At 39.0% G+C, this 21,515-nt stretch overlaps 1 long non-coding RNA gene across 1 annotated transcript; it reads left to right on the top strand.

Moving 5' to 3' along the window:
* Positions 1-1,453: 1,453 nt before the first annotated feature.
* LOC130409702 (uncharacterized) lies at positions 1,454-20,652 on the top strand. Its single transcript, XR_008904882.1, has 3 exons — positions 1,454-1,628; positions 3,833-3,978; positions 20,491-20,652. It is a non-coding gene; the product is annotated as an uncharacterized LOC130409702 (long non-coding RNA).
* Positions 20,653-21,515: the final 863 nt, after the last annotated feature.

Raw genomic sequence — 21,515 nt, 5'->3', positions numbered from 1 at the left:
CTCTGAAGATCACTGATGGAGGCAGCAGGAAGAGGTACTCGTAAGAAGAGATCTGTGGGGAACATCACAACAGGGCTGGTTAAACAAGAAGAAGGTCGGGCCAAGGGTCCGCATGCAGCGGGGCCGGCGAGATGCTGCTCGATTATCTTTAAACGGCAACCTGACCCCCTCCTTCTCGCTTTCCTGTACTTTCTGTTTTCCTCTCTCATCAGTGAACACTCTGTCCTCTCTAATTAACCCGATTCCCACAATCCACTGCCCTGTGACCACCCTTGCTGCTGAAAAATGGGCAGCATAGGTGACAGAACATTGCCCAAGCCAATGGAGTGCCAAAGAATGTATTCTTCTAATGGCTCTGAATAGCAGGAGAACAGGGAGATCAACATAATGGTCATGCACCCCTCCCACACATTCAGTCACACACTCTCTCCCCTCCTCCTCCTCCTTCTCTCCTCATCCAAACCTTGATTAACCTCCTCTTTCCCTCCCATGCACATTCACACAGGCACAATGTCCCTCAGAGGCCCTGACAGATGGGGCAGGGGCTGTTTCGTGGGGGTTTCTCTGTGTAAACGGCAGCCTGGTTTGGTACTGTGTTGTCAGGCCAATGAATTGATTCCGAGCACTATAGAAGATTCTCTCTGCCAGAGCATCACAATGGCCGTGAGTGTGGGGAGCTGGGAGCAAGCTTGTGGAGGCATGGAACCCTCACTCATGAATGATGGTATTCCTTTTATTGGCATTCACCGCAGCTCATACCTCTCTCGCTCTCATGCTGCCCATCCAAATACATAGAGAGCAGTAGTCCAGTAGCGCTATGGCAATAGAGCAATATAGCAAAAGCGAATCTTAGCATCCAGTGTTTACACAATCCTAATATGAGGATAAGTTTTACAGGTGCTCAAGGCTTTACATGATAAAATGTCAAAAGATGTTAGAGAGAAATGACAATAAACAAAATGATAAAAACAATTATAACGATACAAAAACACATTGATTTAATTATATTTATATATTAAGTCTAAAGGCATTTATAATGCATTTACATTTTTAATAAATGGATAAAAATAAATGGATAACTGTACAACAATCGTTAGGTGGTAAGACCATAATTATTTAAATTATAAATCACAATGCAGTATTAAACAATAATAATTTATAATTAGATGTTCTGTATTAAATTGTATATTAATATATACAACTTAACAGAAGTGTTGGGGTAATTGTAAGTTTCTTCAAACAAAACTTAGTTGAATGCAGATCATTATAACCTATATAGTTACCTTCTCTATTTTACATTTGAAATAAATGTTTTATTCAAAAACAGAACAACTTAAACCTTATAGCTTTCTTATGTGTGTAAAAAATGTCAAGCATACTGTATTAAAGTATAAAGAGTTGTAGTGACGTGTGAGCATGACGGGTATTGTAGTTCCAAAGAGCGTAGGCACGTTATCGTGACGACCTTCGGTTCCCCTCGAGAATTGGGTTTTGCACGTTAAAATACCGCTGAAAACCGAAAATAAATCGGAGTGGTTCAGCGATATCGTATTGTAGATGACACATATACCCAGTTGAGATGCCGTGGATCGTGCAGCGGTGGGTTTCCTCGCTACTCGTAATCGCAGGTAAGGCTGCCTGTCGGTACACGATCCGGGATACCTACACGATCCGTCTGCGCAAATAATAATTATGTTTTGCGACGATTTACGACAACACTGGGACACCTGGACGATCCGTCTGCCCAAATGATGTTTTGCGACGATTTACGACAGTGCACGTTCTGTTCCACGATTGCGCAATACCTTTGTACCATGACTTTCATTCACTCACAGCGAAAGAAAATGAAGTGCAGCGAAAGAAATGAGTAGTTTGGCCTAGTTGGGCAATATTTGGTTGACAGAAATGCATATTATGTTCCTTATTGTCTTCTTTAAACCATTGAAGGGATTTATTTCCTCATTTGGATTATCTAGATAGATATATTAGCCTATATAGACCCATACTAATAAAAAATTACTCAATTTAAAGTTAACTAGTATTAGCAGTTTTTAATAAAAAAACGACACAAACAATCTTTGACCATACTACTGACCTCAGATCGAAACACGTCAAGTTGAGTAGGCCTAATTCCATACAGCAATGAATCGCAAAGGGTAGATGGAGGAAACTGAAGGTTTGCAGTGACAGAACGACGCAGACTGTATTCATTCAATCTTTATTGTAATCAAAATCGTGTATGTTCATGTAACAACTCCTTGATTATTTTGGATCAGCAACCACGTAAACACATCGTGATGCATAGCATAAACTACATTTAAAAACATCAAAATATACTCGCCGTGAACTGTTCAATGAAAAACACAATGTAGCCTACAAAAATATGGCACCAGTTGTGCTAACTGGCCGTCAAGTGTTTCATCGCATGTGTGATACCAATAGTGTAGGGAAACCGTGACGTTTTGACTACGAAATTACTCGCATGCGCAGAACGGATCGTGCAGGCAAACCCGAATTGTGTACCGACACCGCCATTTGCCATTTTCTTGTTAGGGAGCAACTTCCTGTTCTCCCCATAAAACGTACAAACTCATTGACATAAACGCTAGTATATGACATAAACGCTAGTTAACTAGCATTTATCGCTAGTTGGATAAATGCTAGTTTACTGGATAAAAACAGCACTAAAATCGTATCACACGGACCATAAAATTGGCATAGGTTTTCGTTCAGAATATGATGCTTGGCCATCTTCGCAAAAAGTAAAATTAAACGTTGTTTTTATACAAAAAGTAATTTAATGTATGTTGCTTTGTAAAAACTGTTCCCCGACATCACTGCATACGTTCACACCTTGTGTTGACGTCAGCTTTATAAATCAAAGGCTGGTTTGGCAGTGACTTCTTTTTATGCCCATTCCAAATGGGCATTAATCTGGGCGGTACGCCCACACTGACCTTTGAGCTGACTTAGACAACAGAGCCTGTGCTGAAGACAATCTTTCCTCAGGGTAGACAACAGAACCATCACACTCCTGCCTCATTCCATCAGTGACAGCCACCACAACTTGGTTAATGTTTCACCAGCCCTCCATTTTGTTCCCTTACCCAGAAAAAGAAAAGAGAAGAGAGCAGGGGAGGGTTGGTGAATGACAGGGAAAATGGAAGGCAATCGATCGACAAACAAACAGGGACAGGGACAATGCAAAGAGACTGAGCAGATTCCTTTCTGTGTGTATCTGCAGCACATTAATTTATCACAGTCCATTAGAATTTTCACTAAAGAGGCCCCTTTGACTAGTGCACTTGCCCAAATGTTGTGTGCATCAACATTGATGAGACTAAATGCTTAAATTGAATTCATTTGGTTAATAACTTAGACCATTATAAATATTTTATACCGTTCCATTCTATTTTGGAAATATCTTGGTTTCCCAGTAGTAATTTTCACTCTTTTTTAAAAAGTTAATGCAAGAGATAAAGTTGTTCTCACTTGTATTTCATCAATGGCTTAATCTCAGACAATTGTCTTAAAATCCGTTAAGAAGAAATTTGGCACACTGAAACATTATCAAGCTATAAAATAACGTGGATAGAATAGCTTATTCTATGCAAATTTGAGCACAGTTTGTCTCAATGGTTAGGTCTTTTGATTTCTCTATTCCCATGGGACATCATATGAGATTGGAAAGAGTTTTGTTACTGTTCTAACACAGTCCTCTGCTTTGTTGACTCAAAAACGTAATCGCAATCCTTTATACTTGACTACAATTTGTCAAACGTGTGACTGCAAATGATTCATAGACATAACGGAATTTGTTTTTGTTTCACAGTTATCCATATTAAGTGGTCCCATCAGGACGCCACAGTCTGTGTATTGTGACTGAAGGCCGACCCACAGAGGATCACCTTCCATCACCCTGTACTGTACGCCTCTCAGCGTGTTAGCCTACACAAAGGGAATTTGAAGAACCTACAGGTAGGGCATTGCAAACCAAAGGGCAACATGCTCACACATACATAACTAACTGACAAGTCGTTGTGTTTGCTCGGGACGCGGTCTTTTGTATCATCGGAGTCTGCATTCCAACGGCAAGTACATTTCCATGTGTTAGAATGCGTGGGGGACAAGGCTGCAGTGTGTATTGTTGAGTGGCTAGGTCCGAAAAGAAAGAGCACACGGTGGAAAAAACAGGGAGCTCACAAAGGACTTGAATGAGAATCAATTAATTTTCATTTAGCGCAACAATCAAAGGGCTGGCATTAGCATGTGTGAGGCTCATTTGATGGTGGCAGGAGGCAAGGCGGGAGAGCCCATGCTCACATTAAGGTAATGACAGGGTCAGGCCTGCCCAGCCTCTCTTCCATTAGCTCCCCAGTGTTCTCAAGCATATTCACAAAACCCCAGTGTGGCAGGGCAGATGATTCACCATTAGCAGATTCCAGTGCCACAGAAGTCATTGTATAAATGACAGGGGAAATGAATATACGGTTAAGATTCAGAGGGATTGCGTACCGCTTTTCCTTTGTGAGACATTTACAGTGTTTAAGAGATGAGTTATGTTGGTATTGGACTGTTTGGGAGAACAGTGGGTTTGTGCCAGAGCTCATACCTTATTAGAACTGGAGTGATTTTTGTTGAAACTTAGAGCTCAGAATTGGGTGTTTTTGCTATTCAGTTGATTGGATAAAGCAAATAAGTGTGCGTTGATCTAAGGAAACAAGAAGGAAGTCAATTTACAGGGAATGGGGGAAGATTATTCATAACTTGCACTTTAAACACCATTATGTTCTATGTAGCAAAGGTATTTTGACAATTTTTTGTGTCTGCCATTGTGTGGATACATAAACAACATTTAGCGTTTATATGGTGAAGGTTGGTGATGAAAGTGTTCATTCTCTTAAATCGAAAGCGCAGAGAGTATGAATCTGAAATTTGAAAAACCTGGGGTCAGACACTGCGGCAGTGCTTGCACTTATCCACGTGTGTGTGTGTGGCGAAAGGGTGTGTCACAGACAGCTGAAATGGGCCGGAAAGTATTCAGAAAGAAAAGGGTGTAAAGAACAGTGTGGTTACGACTGAAGAGAGGGTCACATCTGTGACACTCCAGACTCAAAACTATAAAGAAGTAAAAGTGTGTAGACATGCCACATTGTGAAAAGCAGCCAGCCAGCTGTTTAGGATATGTGTCAATTAAATAGGAATGTATTTCATTCCTCATAGGGCCAGGGACAGCTTTATAGGGACAACAAGACAGGAAGCTATTAAAAGGGATGGGTCACCTCACGTTCAGTACTAAATCAGTGTCCTTATAAAAATAGTTCAGGCGTAAAAAGGCACTTTCCATGAATATTGGACCATTGGTGTTCCATGGTGTTCAGCTTTTAAGGATCACTAATTACATGCTTTTTTGTTGTTATTAGATAAACTTATATATAACATGAAATTAACAGATCAAATTGGCTTTTCCTACATCAGAGAGTTTTTGACTGTTCCAGCTATTAAAAACATAATCATTGTCATAATTTAGGCAAAATCTGCTCAATTTATTTTGTAGTATAAATTACTTTAAATGATTCACAAATTGTATTGTCTAAGAATTATATTTTCTCATTTTGCATGCACCCTTGTTATAGGCCTAAAAATGACAAGTTAATAATAATTATATATATTTTTTCATCTATTGAAAATACTGTAACCCAAATTTGTTTTTACTTGTTTAGCCAAGCACCATGTTTGGTTTATTCAGTGGAAAAAACTTTAATTTTTCAATTTAATTTTTTTTCTTATTTTTGTTCTATATTTATGGCAAGTGCCTGAGAAACAGGTGTTTTTTCATATCTGAAATGATTTGTGAAAACAAAATGGATTTCTGTGGAATGCTTGTAAAACGAGGTTTCGGAGTATATGGTGCTGCCACAACTCTACAGACACATGTCTAAGACAGAGCACATAGAAGAAATCTGCTCATTCGGTTTCTCTCTGGTCATCAGTCAAGTGAACATTTCAAACTGGACAAAAAGGCCAAAAGGAAGCAGAGAGGTGATTTGGGGAAAAGAATGAGTTAAAAAGAAGCACTAAAACACCTACTGAGCGAAAGAAAGTGAGAGAGGAGGCAGAAGAGGTTCTCTTTTCATGGGTGTGCAGAGACTAAAGACAGGCAGCACTTGACAATACTGTACAATGCTGTTCTGCACTGTTAAGTGGTGTGGAGGGCAGGGCAAGAGACAAAGCCTCCCGCGATCCCTGGAGCTGCCAGCCCCAGTGGGTCTTCTGTTACAGCCCATATGTTTCTACCCACTCACAGACCCCTCACGGGCCGCTCACAGCCTGTTTCTGCTGTACAGCCTCATGCTCGGCATCTGGACACACATAAGCACTCTTGTCACCTCGACGACCAAGCCTCCTGTGGAGGTTGTAGTGGTGCGACTGTGGTAAAGTAATTCATAGAACATGTTTTCAATACTATAGTACAGTAGGTTCCAAATGTCTAAAAATTGGTAATGATGTGAAATCAATAACAATTTGTAAGTAGTAAGTTAAATATTTAATATAAGCAAAATTATAAGCATTGCATTCCTATTAATCTATTGAACCAAACTGATGCTCAGGTTTGGAGCAAAAGTGCCAGCTCAATAAAACAAGAATTTGAGTTCATTACAATTTTTTAAACGTTTCAATCATTGTAGGATATCATCAGTTGAAAAATGAAAAACATTTTGACAAGTGTTTTAGACTTTTGGATTTGCATTGTTTTTAGTGATATCTTATTGATTTAGTCTCATTAAAAAGCTAAATTACTTAGTATTACTGATTTATTAAGTCTTAGTAGATTATTCTGTAATATTAAAGTGATTTTTTAGATTTGGACAAAACTAAATCGGACTATATAGATTTAAAATTCTCTATAACAAAATGTATTAAAATAAGTTTGTATTGATACTGATTTAATGCTACAATCGGAGCAACCTTTTTTGATTCTGTGTTGATAAACAGAGCATCAGCGGTCAGTTTTTTCGTAAATGTATAGAGTTACTGTCTGTGGTCTAAGTCTGTGTGTTCTGTGACTGATGAACATTGTTTGCGTGACAGTGATGGACTGTCAGGATGCTGCCAGTAGAGAGGACCTGCCTTAACTTTAACACATGGACACAAAAGAACCAAGGAGAAGAAAAGGGGATGGGGGGAGTGTAAAGTTGAAGGAGAAGAATCACTTCTTAACAAGTGTTTACTCTCACTCAGTTCCTGAGCTGCGGAGCAGTTACCAACCATGAAGAAAGGCAGCTCCTGATCCAGGAAGAAATTTTAAAGCCTTTGAGGTCAGGGGTCACTAACTCTGCCATTGTTCCTGACAGGGCAAGCACACTCCAGCTTTTCTCCAGCTTTCAAAGGCCTGGGCTGGGGGAGGAAAGATAGACCAGAAACAACTGGGTCAGGACCAGAGGCTTTGTGGCTACCAGAAAAAAAAGAATCAGTCAGAAAAGGTTAAATGAAGAGCGAAAGGACCCTTCTGTCCAATTATGGATGGACAAACTCTCTATGCGACCCAGCAGGGTCAAAGTTCACTGCAGCCTTTGGCAGTGGCACACTCGGACCCTTTGTGGCTCCAGATGAGATGAACCACTGCTATGTTTATTTATGTCACTCACAGCCCAGTTTCGGGAGAATATGAATATTCCAAACAAGCAGAACTGCTACTATCGTTTCTTGGTAACAAATCTGGCTGGGTCAAATCCTTCTGTCAGCTATCTTAGAAATATGCCCACCCTCAATTTAAATGTTTTGCAGCAGATCCGTTTTTAATTTGGCGGCTTACTGAACAAAAAAGTGAACAAGAACAACTTGACTTTCAAATAGTGTTTCCAAACTTGAGCAAATCTGGCTTTGAAAGAATTGCCTTTATTGCGAAACCGAACAGCAAACAGTCTGGCCACTCAGATTCAGATGCTGTCTGATAAAAGAGGGACACAAAAGCCACTCTGAGACCCAGACTCTTTCATGTCCACTGCAAGCCAATAGAACATGCAAGCCTAGCAAATATAAAAAGGAGAAACCCTTGAAGAGAATGGCCTCTTTCTGTCCCTCCCACTCCGGGGTCTTTGAGGAAGGCCTCCTCTCAAGCCTGTAACTATAGCAGGCCAGACCTGCACTTGTTGGTTAATACCTGTCCAACACAAAGGGCCTGGCTAAATAGCACAGTGAGTGTTTTGGTGCCTGTCCTGGGTGGATTAGGCCACCGGAGGTAATTCCTCCCAGACCTGGGTACCACAGGATTACCCCCTAGAATGAATCACCTGCTTGTTAGGCTAACAAAGAAAGGTGCAATCATGTTGCTGTGCTTGAATATGCCTTCCATCATTTCTGAACTGGGCTCTTGACTCTAATAGCATCTGTAAAGTTACCGCAAAGTTGAACTGGAAGGGCTGTCTGAGTGCTGTGCTCTTGTCAGTAGTCCGGTAGTGATGGAGGGCAGGGTGGGCTAGTGCTAGTGGTGGTATATTAAGCCATGGGATGGATTTAATCGCTCTCAGGATCAAGGAAATGGTTCTGAAGTCACATTCCTAAGACTCTTTAAAGTTCTCAGGCGGTGCATTTTTGAAGTTCACAAGAAATTCTGGATTAGAAACATAGATCAGTTGCCACTTAAACAGGCTGTTTGGAGCCTTACATTGATATTCTATAGACAGACCAGGCTCTCAGACTTTAATGCAATCAAATGTTACAGGGATGGTTTACCCCAAAATAACAATTCTGTTATAGTTTATTCACCCTTACGTCATTGTTAACTTTACGTCACAATGAACTGTGCTTGTTTATTGTTTTATACTGTTATACAAGGTCTACTTATGACGTTCGGGTGGTTTTTACATCCAAATACATCAAAATAAAGAAGTTATAGGCTATTTTCTACCCAGAACGCTCGTTTTTAATGGGCGGGCTGCATTGAAGACACTTGGAAGTAGACGCACATTGGTTTGATTGGATAGCAGTTTGCGTAGTTGGAACCTTCTGTGAATTTGTTTCAAGATGTAACGTTAGTTTACACATTAGCACCATAGAGAGTTTTCGCAGCGCATTAGTATTATCTGGAGACCTCTTGGGATTATAAATGACCTCCCCACATCAGTATTCTACATGAAATTAACGGGTCACTCTACTCAGATACTTCATGACAGCGAACATAAATGAATAAAGTAAATAATAGTGACAATAGCAACAAGTAGGACTGGGAATCAATTCCTTAAGAATCGATTCCTCGATTCCAAGACGTTGAAAGCTCATAAGCACAGGCTCTGCCCCTTAGCTGATGTCATCTGTCAATTTAATCACATTAGTTTCTTGTGTAAAAAAGTACAGACTTCAGAAAAATCAGATGGATCAAATCTAGAGCAGTGGAATGACAAAACATTCTGCATACGCAATTGACTGTTTCTTACACTCTTAAAGCCACACATTCATTTTCTCTCGCAGGGTCATATACTGGCACTTTTTTATGTGGCCTGTAATAGAATTTGTGAAATAAATGCCTAAGAGTCAATCTGTATTTTGGTGCTGCAAACTTTTTACCTCAGCAGTCCAGCAGTGGACCTCAATGTCAAAATAATGTGACCATTGGCCAATCAAATGTAAGAAAGCAGGAGTTATACCGTTCACAGAGCCGTTGAGGTGACCAATTAAATGCTCGACGTTAGTGGCTAAACATTCAGTATTTTACTTTATTAACAACAGAATTTTGAGAATCCACTGTCAACATAGTTTCTACTGATGCAAACTACAACGCACTGTTTCAAATAGAAAATACGTCACTTTGCAATGTGATTCATGTAAGGTAATTGGCAGTTATAAGTGTGAGTAGACATGAGATAGTAACAGAGGCATTTTCAGTGTTTTAATAGGGATCAGATTAGGAATAAATGTGTACATATTAAACTGTGTGGCTTTGAAAGTCTGTTTATAGGTTGTGGTAAGCCTATACAAATTAAAAACTTATTTGCAAATGCATTATTCAACAATACATTTTAATAGACAAACACCTTCTTTATTTGTCAGTTTTTTTATTCCTTTGACAAGATCTCCCAAAACAAGTGACTACAGCCTTTATAAAATAAATCCATAGCTCTTTCAATAACTACAACCACTAAATTCGAATGCTGTGTTTGTTTGGCACAAACATCATTATTTCAGGTTTTATGTCAAGAAGGAAACTGTTACATTTCAAGATAAAATGAAACTACAATGATTACGTCTTAAGAGAAGCTAATGTTAATTTCATAATTTTTTTTATATGAACTGAAATGAGACAACTGAAATGAGACAACCTCGATGACATATGCGTTAGACAAATGTGACCTCCGGAGGACTCAGCCTTGAATTGAGTGGCGGCTCTTGTCTTGTCTGCGCTCAAAATTTAAAGGGACAGTCCCCCTAAAATTAATGAAAGGAATTAATCACAATACTTCTAATGCAAGGTTTTTATGTTTTTTTACAACATTCCACCATCCCAAACCCTCTGCAGTTCCTCCACAACATAACCCCCACAATAGAAGCCTAATGGTTTGGGAGTCGGACTCATGACCAGAAGGTGGCCAGTTCGATTCTCAGGGTCGGAGTTAATGACTGAGGCGACCTTACCCCTACTCGCTCCTAGCGCTGCAGTGAAAGCTGCCCACTGCTTCACGACTTAGTGTGTTCACTACTCTCTGGATGGGTTAAAAACAGAGGTCAAATTTCGGGTATGGGTCACCATATCTGAGTAATAGGACAGTTCACTAATTAAATGGATCCACACATTTAACAAATCATATAAGTACGTTTGTCTTTTCAGAGGGACTTTAGGCATGACCGTCTTCTCTTACACTCTACCGATGAGCTCAGCATGTGGGTGAAGAGAATGGAGTAAATGAACACAGAGTTATGACGTCCTTCCGTTTAAAATCTCTTTCAGCTCTGTTATATCCGGCACCATAGGGAACAGTGGCGTTTCGCTTCAGGATGCACATAGGAACAGTCAGTTTAACATGATGCGATCGTTTTTTAGGTGAATTCTCATAAATGGTTTGAAATCAAAATGAATTGTCTGAGAAAAGTGAACAGCATCCAAAAAACTTTTTTTAAGTATGAGTAAATTACAATTTTAGTTTTTGGTTGAACTATCCCTTTTGGATTTTCAGAATTTCTGAGTTGAATGTTTCTGTATGAGTAAAATATCCTTGTCATTAGTTTCAGAACAAAGCCTTATTATGGTGATGATTGACTTTTTTATTGCCTAAAGCCAAATAAGAAATGCTGCCTTTTTCTAAAGAAAAGGCATGCTTTAGAAAACTCATGCATGCTGTTTCCTTTGCTTCCAGTTCACAAATTGATAGTCTTTAATGCCGAGGCAAGGAACTTAAACCATGAATTCCCTCAGGCCTTCCTTAAGAAATCCATTTTCCATGCCTGTGCCCCTGGGCTCCAATGCAAGCCAGGCATGGTGCGGAGGTAGAGGCGGACAGAAGGGGGTGGTTGTGGAGGATTTTCCTCTCTCTTGGACTCCTCTCCGCAGGCATCCTCCATCCCTCATGAGCCACTCTAAGCCTGTTGGACACACATCGGGCCAGTGCGAGCGGCCCCGCCGGAGCATGCCAGGCTCAGCTTTTCTTACATTCCTATAGAAATAACCGGATGGCTCTTGATCTTGATCCCCTGTTTAAAGGTCAAGTCTGCAGCTGGACACTTCCGGGCCACTTTCATATTATGAAGTGTTCCACACATATACCTTGGTTTGTTAGAAGCTGTAAGCCCTTGTGAGGAGCAGCCATCAATGTCACTATGGTTTAAGTATATCACTCTTTACATTCCACAGTATTGTTACTTCTAACTCAGTCTTACTTCACGGAGTCTTATTCACATGCCCACCAATAATTTGCCAAAGACCCACAACGTGGGACCCTGGCAGGTCTGCAAGAATCCCTTTGATGTCTGTTGTTTTATCAATGAAACTGTCTCGCTTGAGAACAGGTGCAACAAGTGTGAAAGTTACTTTACTGTTGTCTCCATTCTCATGTGAAGCATGAGAGAGAGGCCTCGCTGTGTGCTAAATAAACAGTTGATCTAACAAACACTTGAAAAGATCAAAAAGGTGCTCAGTCCTCTTCAGCATCTTGAGATTCCCAGCATGGTGTCCGTACGGCACACAAACGACTGATTAGCACAGCGGCATCTATCTTGCGGCTGTTTTAAGCTGTGGTGTGGGCTGACACCGGACTATGCAGAGCTCCCAGGGTGCGAATGGGGGATTTCTCGGAGGTGCTGTCAATGGTGCTGAAAGGCTTCTCTGTCAGCCATGGGCAGCGGGGAGCCTTAATGTGTTGACCGAATCATCGCTTAGCCCCATTGCCTCATTCCGAACAGCAGTTTGTCTTGTGCTGGCACAGATTGCCTCTCTCAGGGCACGGCAGAGACTGTTGTGGCCTGTAGGGTTCCTTAGTCGTCTAGTCTGGTGTGGGTGCCTAGCATGCACCAGGGATTACAAACTCTGAAGCCAAGCACAAAAACTCCAACTTCTTGCCCGCCTCACTTTATTCCTTCTTGCCATTTCTCATCCACCACCCCCCAGGCCTCAGCCCATCCTCTTACTCATACCACCAGCAAGGCGCGCCCTCGTTTCGGTTTCCCACTCTTGGGCAGAAGAGGAGGAGGATGAAGAGCCAGGGTCTTTTCATCAGGAACAATCTGCCAGGGAGCTAGAAAATGAGCGGGCACTCAATTAAGAGCTGCCCATTGAGTCAGTGGAGTGAGCTTGAATGAGGGCCCCATCCAAAGGAATGAGGTCCAATGAATAGATTGTGGGGCTTCATGAAATATTAAAGAGTGGACGGATTTCCCACAATATTTGTACACCTCTCTTTGTGGGGATTTCTCCCTCCATTGAGCCTGAAACTGTTAACACATCCGCTCAGAAACACGGTTCAGCCACTGTGCTAAAGTGCCTTGGGGGCCCGGCATCAAACGCTAGCCTTCTCTCTCTCACTGCAGTATTGCTCATGCGTAGCTCTCCTCACAGTCAGAGATGCCGTGATCTATTCATGGAGGGGATTACAGCAGTTTTAATGACCACCTGGCCTTTCTGCTGCTCTGCATTGAGTGTAAAACTCAACTTGGTTCTCAGTGCAGTATTACCGCAGTCTCATAATTGCAATCATATATGCTTGTACTGACCACCAGTTTCTCTACCATGAAAAATGCAAATTAGAGAAACAAACTTGGCCTGTGCTTTCACAATAAGAGTTTACACACTCCACTTATTGTTACCTCTCTGCCTCTCTCTCTTTCTCTCTGTCTCTCTTTCCCTTTTATGTGTTTCACATTCTCTTCTCTCTTTTCCCAGATCAAGTTGAACAGAGGCTCAGACTTTGTGGATAAGGAGCTGGTTAAATCTGCTATTAGCATTAGAATGGCTGCATATTCCTGCAGTGAACCAACATTAGTTAATGTCAGAGCTGAAGGGCTGAGGGCAGGCCAAGAAGCACAGCTCTCCTGAGTAAAGTGTGCTTGGTTGTACAGATTGCACCTCTTGTGTTGGGACGGCGTGTGTGGCCTGTTTTGTGGAGCTATTAACCAATGCATTACAGTTACAGTGAGTTACTTCAAAGCAATAGAAGCTCAAGTTCAGAGGCAGCTCTTTACTGCAATTATACTGAAGCCATTTTGAGTAATCCTGGATTGTGACCGGACCCCTGATTATCTCCTCAATTTTGTCATTTCACCCCATTTTGCAATGAGGTTTTGAAGTTAAATTTGTGTTGCATGTTTCTATGTTAATGTACAGTCCAAAAGAAAAGGAGGATCTATTACATTTCTACAAACTGTTTCATAATGAATTGAATATTTTTATTAATTGACTTTCCTACATTAAGGATATGTATTTGAATGTTTTGGGGAAAATTAAGTTTTGCCATAAAAATGTCACCGATTTTTTATTAAAAACTTGCTTCAAAAGCTGCCTTGAATCCTTTTTAAGGTAAATCAACTTGGTTTTGTAAGTCACCTGAACTTAAATTATATTAAACCGACTTTCAAAATCTAGTTGGATTTAGTGTAATTTAAAAAATTACAGTTCTATTTTAAAAGCTCAAGTGACTTCAGTTTGATTTAACTTACAAATGTAATGCAGCTTTTCAAACTAAAGTAAAATAATTAAAACGGTAATGTTTACCCTGCACTTCTGTGAGATTGGGAAAGTATTGTGGGAGTTCAACACACATTAGATATTTTTAAATCCATTATCAAAACAAGCAGAGAAAATGCTGGGGAAAGGAACAAGCGAATAGGAGACTGCAATTTTGAATTTACACATAATTGCAATATATTACGATTGCGACTATATATACATTTACATTTAGACATTTAGCAGACGCTTTTATCCAAAGCGACTTATAAAGAGTTTAGGAGCAATAAGCGATAGTTCATAGCACTACATATGGAAATACAATATTTTGGTATCATGATACAGATATTTGTTTATCCTCATATCATTGGCAGCTATGGCTTCCCACTCTAGTACGAAGTAAATCGTGGGTGATTTTCATATATTGCCAATAAATTACTATTAGTGAAGTATGAAAAATCTCGACCAGATTGACATAAAAGGTATGATTTAATGGCCAACAATACAATGGCAATGCATCCAATGCAAGCTATGTCAATCCCGTGGAAGTTGTCCACCGTCTTAGATTTCCCACTTGACTTTTTAATTCACATCAGGAGTTGAGCTTAATAGCAAGTAGGGGGTCAATTGGATGGTGGTTCTAGGTTGTAAATATCAACAGTTCGACATTTTGAACCAGACCCCCAGTCTTTGGTAAAATGAGAACCGAATATATTTCATGTTTCTTTCACTCTTCATGCTGTCTCGGACAACAGTTTTAGTGTGCCCTTGCAGTAAAGCACCGACCCTTGCAGTAAGATCTCATGTCCAGCGCTCTGGGAATAGGCTCCACACTGCTGCTAGACAGTGAAGCTACTGCTGGGGGGCCACAGTGGAAAGCAACCCCCTCAGTCTGGCCTCCATATGCTGGGGCTCTGGAGCCAGGCTGGGAATGTTCTCCCAGCATAGCAAGGGCAGTCAGGGGGCAGGGGGCCTCGGCGGGCCCCGCATTGTGATGGGGGACAGGAGCCGAGCTGGGCCCAGCAGGAGAGAGGAGGCTTTTTCTATAGATGAGCCAATCGGAGAGCTTTCTCAAAACCTGCTTTCTCTTCCTCACCCTCACGTCATTCAGACCTATGTGCTCGCTCATTCTTGTGCTGCTTACTGGCAGATTGATACATTCTCTGAAATGTGCTCTTTTTGTCATTCTCTGTGAACTGACTTTTTATGAAACTTTGCCCCTCCCTCCATACTCGCCCATTTACAACCGCTCTTTGGCAAATTAAATCAAACCATGCCTCCCATCTCTCAATCATCTTGTATCCTGTCAAAATCTTTTGCAGGAGTACGAAAGGCGCTTTACAATGTTTACATTGGTATTCTTGCCTGAATTTGAGCAATATGACCACTCATATTGTGGATGTGATACATTGTCTCAGTGGATATTGTTGTTTATTGTTATTTTTTGACATATAGACATCCCATTTGTTGAGACATATTTAGGCAGGACTGCTTCAAGTTATTGACATTGAAAAATGTCATGCTAATATTGCATCAATATATTTATGTCTTTGTATCTGAAATCCAGATTAACATTTGCGATTACAGAATAAGGAACATCAAAGTTTGAAAGTTTGAGCTCACACCAGCCTGGCACCTCCTCTTCCAGCTTTCAGTTGATTCCTATACTGTACCTGAACTATTGAAGAAATCTATTATAATCCCAATTCCAAAAAAATCATTGGAGTAGATTGTAATAAGAGAACTGCTAAAGGAAGTGAAGCCATTACTAGATCAATATTAATTTGCATAAAGTAACATTTGTGGCACTAATGATGCAATTTCCACATTAATGCATCTTGATTTTAAGCATCTGGACATTTGGGTGATTTATGCCGGGCTACTTTTTATTGATTTAAGTTCTATATTTAACTCAATTGAACCACATAAACTGTCAGAGAAATTGGTTGCTTTAAAGGTTAATCCTTTTATAATTAAATTGTATTTATTAGTTTTTAACAAATAGGAAAGAAAAAGTTCCATTTAATTCAAGTAGTACAGGAGCACGTAAAGAGTGTAAATTTGCCATTTCTGTTCACTCTTTATACAAACAACTGTTTTAGTCAGCACCTAAATCAATACATTGTTACATTTTCGGACGACAGCGTACTATTGCACCTGTTGACAAGAGATTGTAGTATTAATGATTATAAAGCAGCTGTAGGAGGTTTTGTGGCTTGGTGATGATGATCATTGCCTGCAGATTAATGCAAAGAAAATTGAGGAGATTATTATAGACCAGATCAGGGGGGACAGGACTTCTGTTTCAATTCACGGTCAGGATATTATTGCTTCTTTTAAACATTTGGGACTCTCAATGATAGAGTTTTGTTAAGATACAGAATCATTGTTTGGTTCGGGAGTCTATCAAGGCAGGCAAGGTATAAGGTAAGGCAACGCAAGTTTTATTTATATAGCACATTTCATACACAAGGGCATTTTAAAGTGCTTGACATAAAATGATTTACAAAGAGAAATGAAACGTATCTTTAAAATGCAAATGATTTAAGATCACAAATACAACTTTATATTTTAAGAAACAATAAAACAGCAGTAAAATTGATTAAAAATGAGAGTGTATATAGAAGAAGACATTAAAAATGCAGTTGATGCACACAGTGCTCATGTTGTGAATGCACAGCTAAACAGGTGTGTTTTTAATCTGGATTTAAAAGTACCTTGGTGTGGGTGAACATCTGATGTCTCCTGGAAGCAGATTCCAGCTACGGGTGGCGTAATGGCTAAACGCTGACTCGCCCTGTTTTGAATGAACCCTTGTTATCTCTAACTGACTTGATCCTGATGATCTAAGAAGTCTGTTCAGTCGGTTTATATTCAATAAGCATATCTGAAATGTATTAAGGTCCTAGACCATTGAGTGATTTATAGACAAGTAAGAATACTTTGTGTAACCAGTGTAAGGACCTGAGGATTGGAGTGATATGCTCAGATTTTTTGGTTCTGGTCCGAATCCTGGCAGCAACGTTCTGCAGCTGTCTGGTGGTCTTTTTGGTAAGACCTGTAAGGAGTCCATTACTGTAATCCACTCTGCTGGTGATGAAAGCATGAACTAGTTTCTCTGAATCTTGGTTTGAGACAAAACATCTGATTCTGGCTAAGAGGGTAGTACGCTGATTTGCTTATTGCTTTGACATAACTGCTGAAACTAAGGTCAGACTCTAAAATGACACTAGGATTTTTTACCTTACTTTGTGTCTTTAGACCACTTAAGTCAAGGTATGCGTTTACCTTGTTAGTTTCAACCTTGTTACCAAATACAATGACTTCAGTTTTGTAAAAATGTAGCAGTAAAAATGAGAGCTCAAATAAAAAAAAACTTGGTGAGAAAGGCAGTAAAGATCATAAAGTTCCTTTCAAGGTATTTTTGATCTTTCTATTATCCAACAGGCTAACATGACGTTATTGGACTCTTTACATGTGTTGTACTCTTAAGTATGAGATAATGAACTCTGGCCGGAGGTATAGGGTTATAGGATTACATTATGCCGGCACATCTTCTGTATATCAATTTTCATCTGTTACATTGTCTGTCAAAATAAAACTACATCAAGATCTTACATATCTATAATAGTTGGTGTTGCAGGAAATTTACATTTTTTATGTCATGAATTCATTGTATTTTTTTAGTAATGTTATGTGTCATGCGCGTATGTTACACAGGCCACTTTTCTCTAAACAAAATGTCTCCTTAGTGAGACAATAAATAATACCTACCTTCCATTCATTTTACTATGATTTCAGTCTTTGACATGATCATTGTGTTCTTTACATTATGTTGGATGATTGTATGTAGAAAAGTGTAAATCACAAAAGTGACTTTTGGGTCATTACTACTCTTCAAAGGCTAGATGACACTCGTTCAGTGACTGTCTGTGACGTTATGTGAAGATTATAGGTCAGTTGGTCCAGTGTTTATGTACTACTGAAGCAATCATTGACATGAGGGTCTGCAGATTATCATGATAAAGAGCATAAAACATGACTTAGGACTGTTTTCAAGTTGGAACGCTCGTTTACTGGAGACGTGGACGAGAAGCTTTCAGGAAGAGGTGTGTTTAAAAGTGATTAAATGATGCACAAATCTTGATAGTTATCAGTAGTTAAATAACTTTCTTAATGGGACAAAAGCAGTAACTATACTACATTTTACATCCATTCATTGTAGAAACTATAAATCTATTTAAAACTATAAAATGGCCATACCATTAACACAATTTATGTTGTTTTCACATTACTAACATGTTTCTATAATTCCTTTTTATTGTATTTTCACACAAGAGTACCCCATACCAAAATGATGAATTATTATGGATTATTATAATAAAACTATTTCTTATCTTTTTTACAAATGCTTAAACACAGCGTGACAAAAAATAAGTCCTAATGTTCCAAACCCTAAATATAGTAAAAATATAATTTTTCTGCAACAACAGCAGCTTACAGTAAAAGACCTGATAAGAATTTTCTAATTAGTGATGATAATTGAAAAATAGCTCCAATCTCAATCTGAGACATAGCTAGATGTTGAAGTCTTTCCAGTACATAACAATGAGCATCCAAATGCTGAAGACCATATAGACTGGAACCTATCTGTGGATTTTTTTTGTCTGTTATTTTGTTGGAGTTTTGCTATCTTTGAACCGAAGGGCATGCATTTTTTGTTACGGACAGCAATTACAAAATGCTAATAAAGCCTTTACTGCTGCAGTCACTGACTTTTTTCTACGTTCTACGGATGATACCTCCACTATGTTGTCTTCTGTGAGCTTTTAGAAAGTTTTTAAAGTTTGTGTTGGCTGGTATGGCTGGATGATAGATGTGTGGATATCTATCTTACATAGAGAAATGTACAAACATTATCCACCTTTAGTTTATTGACAGAAAATTCCAAATTGTAATACATTAAGGAAAATGACAAGGCTTTTTTACAGCACAATAGAAAAAAAATGTGTTTACAACTGACTGTTTACATTTATTTTATGTAATAAAAAATGACTCAGTTCTATACAGGTCGAACTGAAACTGAAAACACATCTCTTTCCCTCAACACCTGATTACTGACAGATTACACTATAATTAGTCAGGGAAGTTCTGAGGGTTGTAGTCAGAATGTGTGCTTTTCTTTTTGAGGAGCATCATTCCCCTGTTAAGCTTGTAGTGCATTGATTTAAAGTTAAAGTCCATTAAGAGTTCTGAACCAGTTTTAAGTGAACAAGTTTTTCTTGTAATATGTTTTCAAGGATACTTCGGTGGCATGTGTACTCATCGCAACATTACATTGTCAGTATTGGCAAAGTTTAAAAAACACTTCCAGCATAAGTTTTATTTAAGAGTTTATTTTAACCACTGTGGTCTGCATGTTTTTACAAACCTGTATCTCTGCTGCCCTCTTGTGGTGAATTGAAATAGAAAGGGGTTGAAGCAGGAATAGTTCAACCAAGTTTTTTTAATGACAAATCACTCCCTTTTTTGGCAAGTATTTAGGGATTGATGCCGCATACGTTTTTGATAGATGTGATGACATGAAATAGGGGTTCTAGTTATTGTTGACCCAAACATGAAAATCCTCTCATCATTTGCTCACCCTCTTGTCGTGTCAAACCTCTATGAGTTTCTATATTCCGCAGAACACACAAAAAAAATATTTCGAAAAATGTTATTGACAGAACGTGGCAGCATTGATTTTGTGTCCTTACAGAAGTCAATGGCTGCAACAACTTTATCAACATTCTTCAAAATGTCTTCTTTTGTGTTCTTAAGAAGAATAAATGCCATACAGGTTTGAAATAGGTGAGTAAATGACATAATTTTCATTTTTGGGTGAACTATCCCATTAAACTATGTTAAGTTTTTTGGCAATATTAATCGGTACTGGAGATGTTTAAAAATTTTTTTTGATTATTTAATGAAAGGTGTTATGCAGTTTATTTTATTATTTAAATACATTACGTTGAATATTTCATTATTACTCCTTTTTACTTATTTCCTAAACTTTCCAGAACTATAAATTGCATTTCACTGATAACTCCAGGTTTTCTTTTGACCATAAAAACTTTGTTGCTAAACAGGCTATTCTTTCTGTGTTGGTTCTACAGTGTACCTTCACTTGTGTCAGTCACATCATCATATCATCTTTGTACTCTGATGCTTTGAACCTCTCCCTACTAGACTACAGATGACAGCCCGGCTCTGGGCCTTTCAGGGAGCTTTTTAGTATGCACAGAGCGTTCAAGCAGAATTTTTGAAGGGCTTGTCAATTTTCTCTGCTGCTTCTCTTTCAGGTCACTGTCAGTTTTTTTGGCGCCCTGCCACCAGATGTCATCTCTGCCTTCACCTGAACATTTCACTCCCTTAATGTTTAGTGACATCAGTTTGATATAGAGCTTCTATTTAATTTGAGTCTGCTGCCAAGATTAGAGGACGTCCATTCAATCCATCAAGCGCGAAAGCTACGAAGCCAAGATATTGTGACAATTAACTTTCAGACTCCTGAAGATTGGTGATGTTGTTAAATTTTAGAGCTGTTCAATATTCAATAGTGTAAAATTTGAAAAGAGACAGCCTGATTTTTGTATGTGGTTAACACGGTTAGCAATTCCTTGTACAGTATAACATTTTTAATTATAGCTATTTATTAGTCAGCCAGCCCTTTTGATTAAGTTTGAATTTCTTATTTTCTTTCTTATACATTTTTTTTTTACATTATCAGCATAAAAGAGTCACAAACTATTAGCACTGATAATTCTATAAACACATGACCACTGTGAGGAAATGGGCTTTCTTTAAAAGTGAAACTGCATTGAATGCATTTGGCCACCAGGTGGAAGCAAAGAAGAAGAGACTAGTACTTGGTGGACAGATGATTTATTGTAGAAAATAATGTACTGTGTTTTTGTAAATATATAAATATATATATATAAATATATACACAAATAAACAAAACATATATAACATAAATATAACACTCTTTTTAGATCTTATGTGGTGTACTTTCTCTGTTAATGACTGTGATTCCCAAAGAGCACGTTCCCCGCAAACCAATTTTTCAACCTTTAGTTAGTGTGTAATGTTGCAGTTAGAGCATAAATAACACCTGCAAAATGGCCAATCACAACAGCTTGAGGAGCGGAACTCGCTAATATGGTATGGGTGAGACATCGTAACCAGCTTTACCAATCAGAGCGTTTCGGAAGGCGGGACTTTGAAGAAACCAGAAGAAATCCAGTCGATTCGTGCGAAGAATTAAGGTAAATATAAAGGGATTTTTGAAATTAGAAACATGAACATCCATTGTTAAACACCCCAA

This window comes from Triplophysa dalaica, chromosome 20, assembly GCF_015846415.1.
Source record: "Triplophysa dalaica isolate WHDGS20190420 chromosome 20, ASM1584641v1, whole genome shotgun sequence".
Lineage (NCBI taxonomy): Eukaryota > Metazoa > Chordata > Actinopteri > Cypriniformes > Nemacheilidae > Triplophysa > Triplophysa dalaica.
This window is presented reverse-complemented; position numbering and strand designations above follow the sequence as displayed.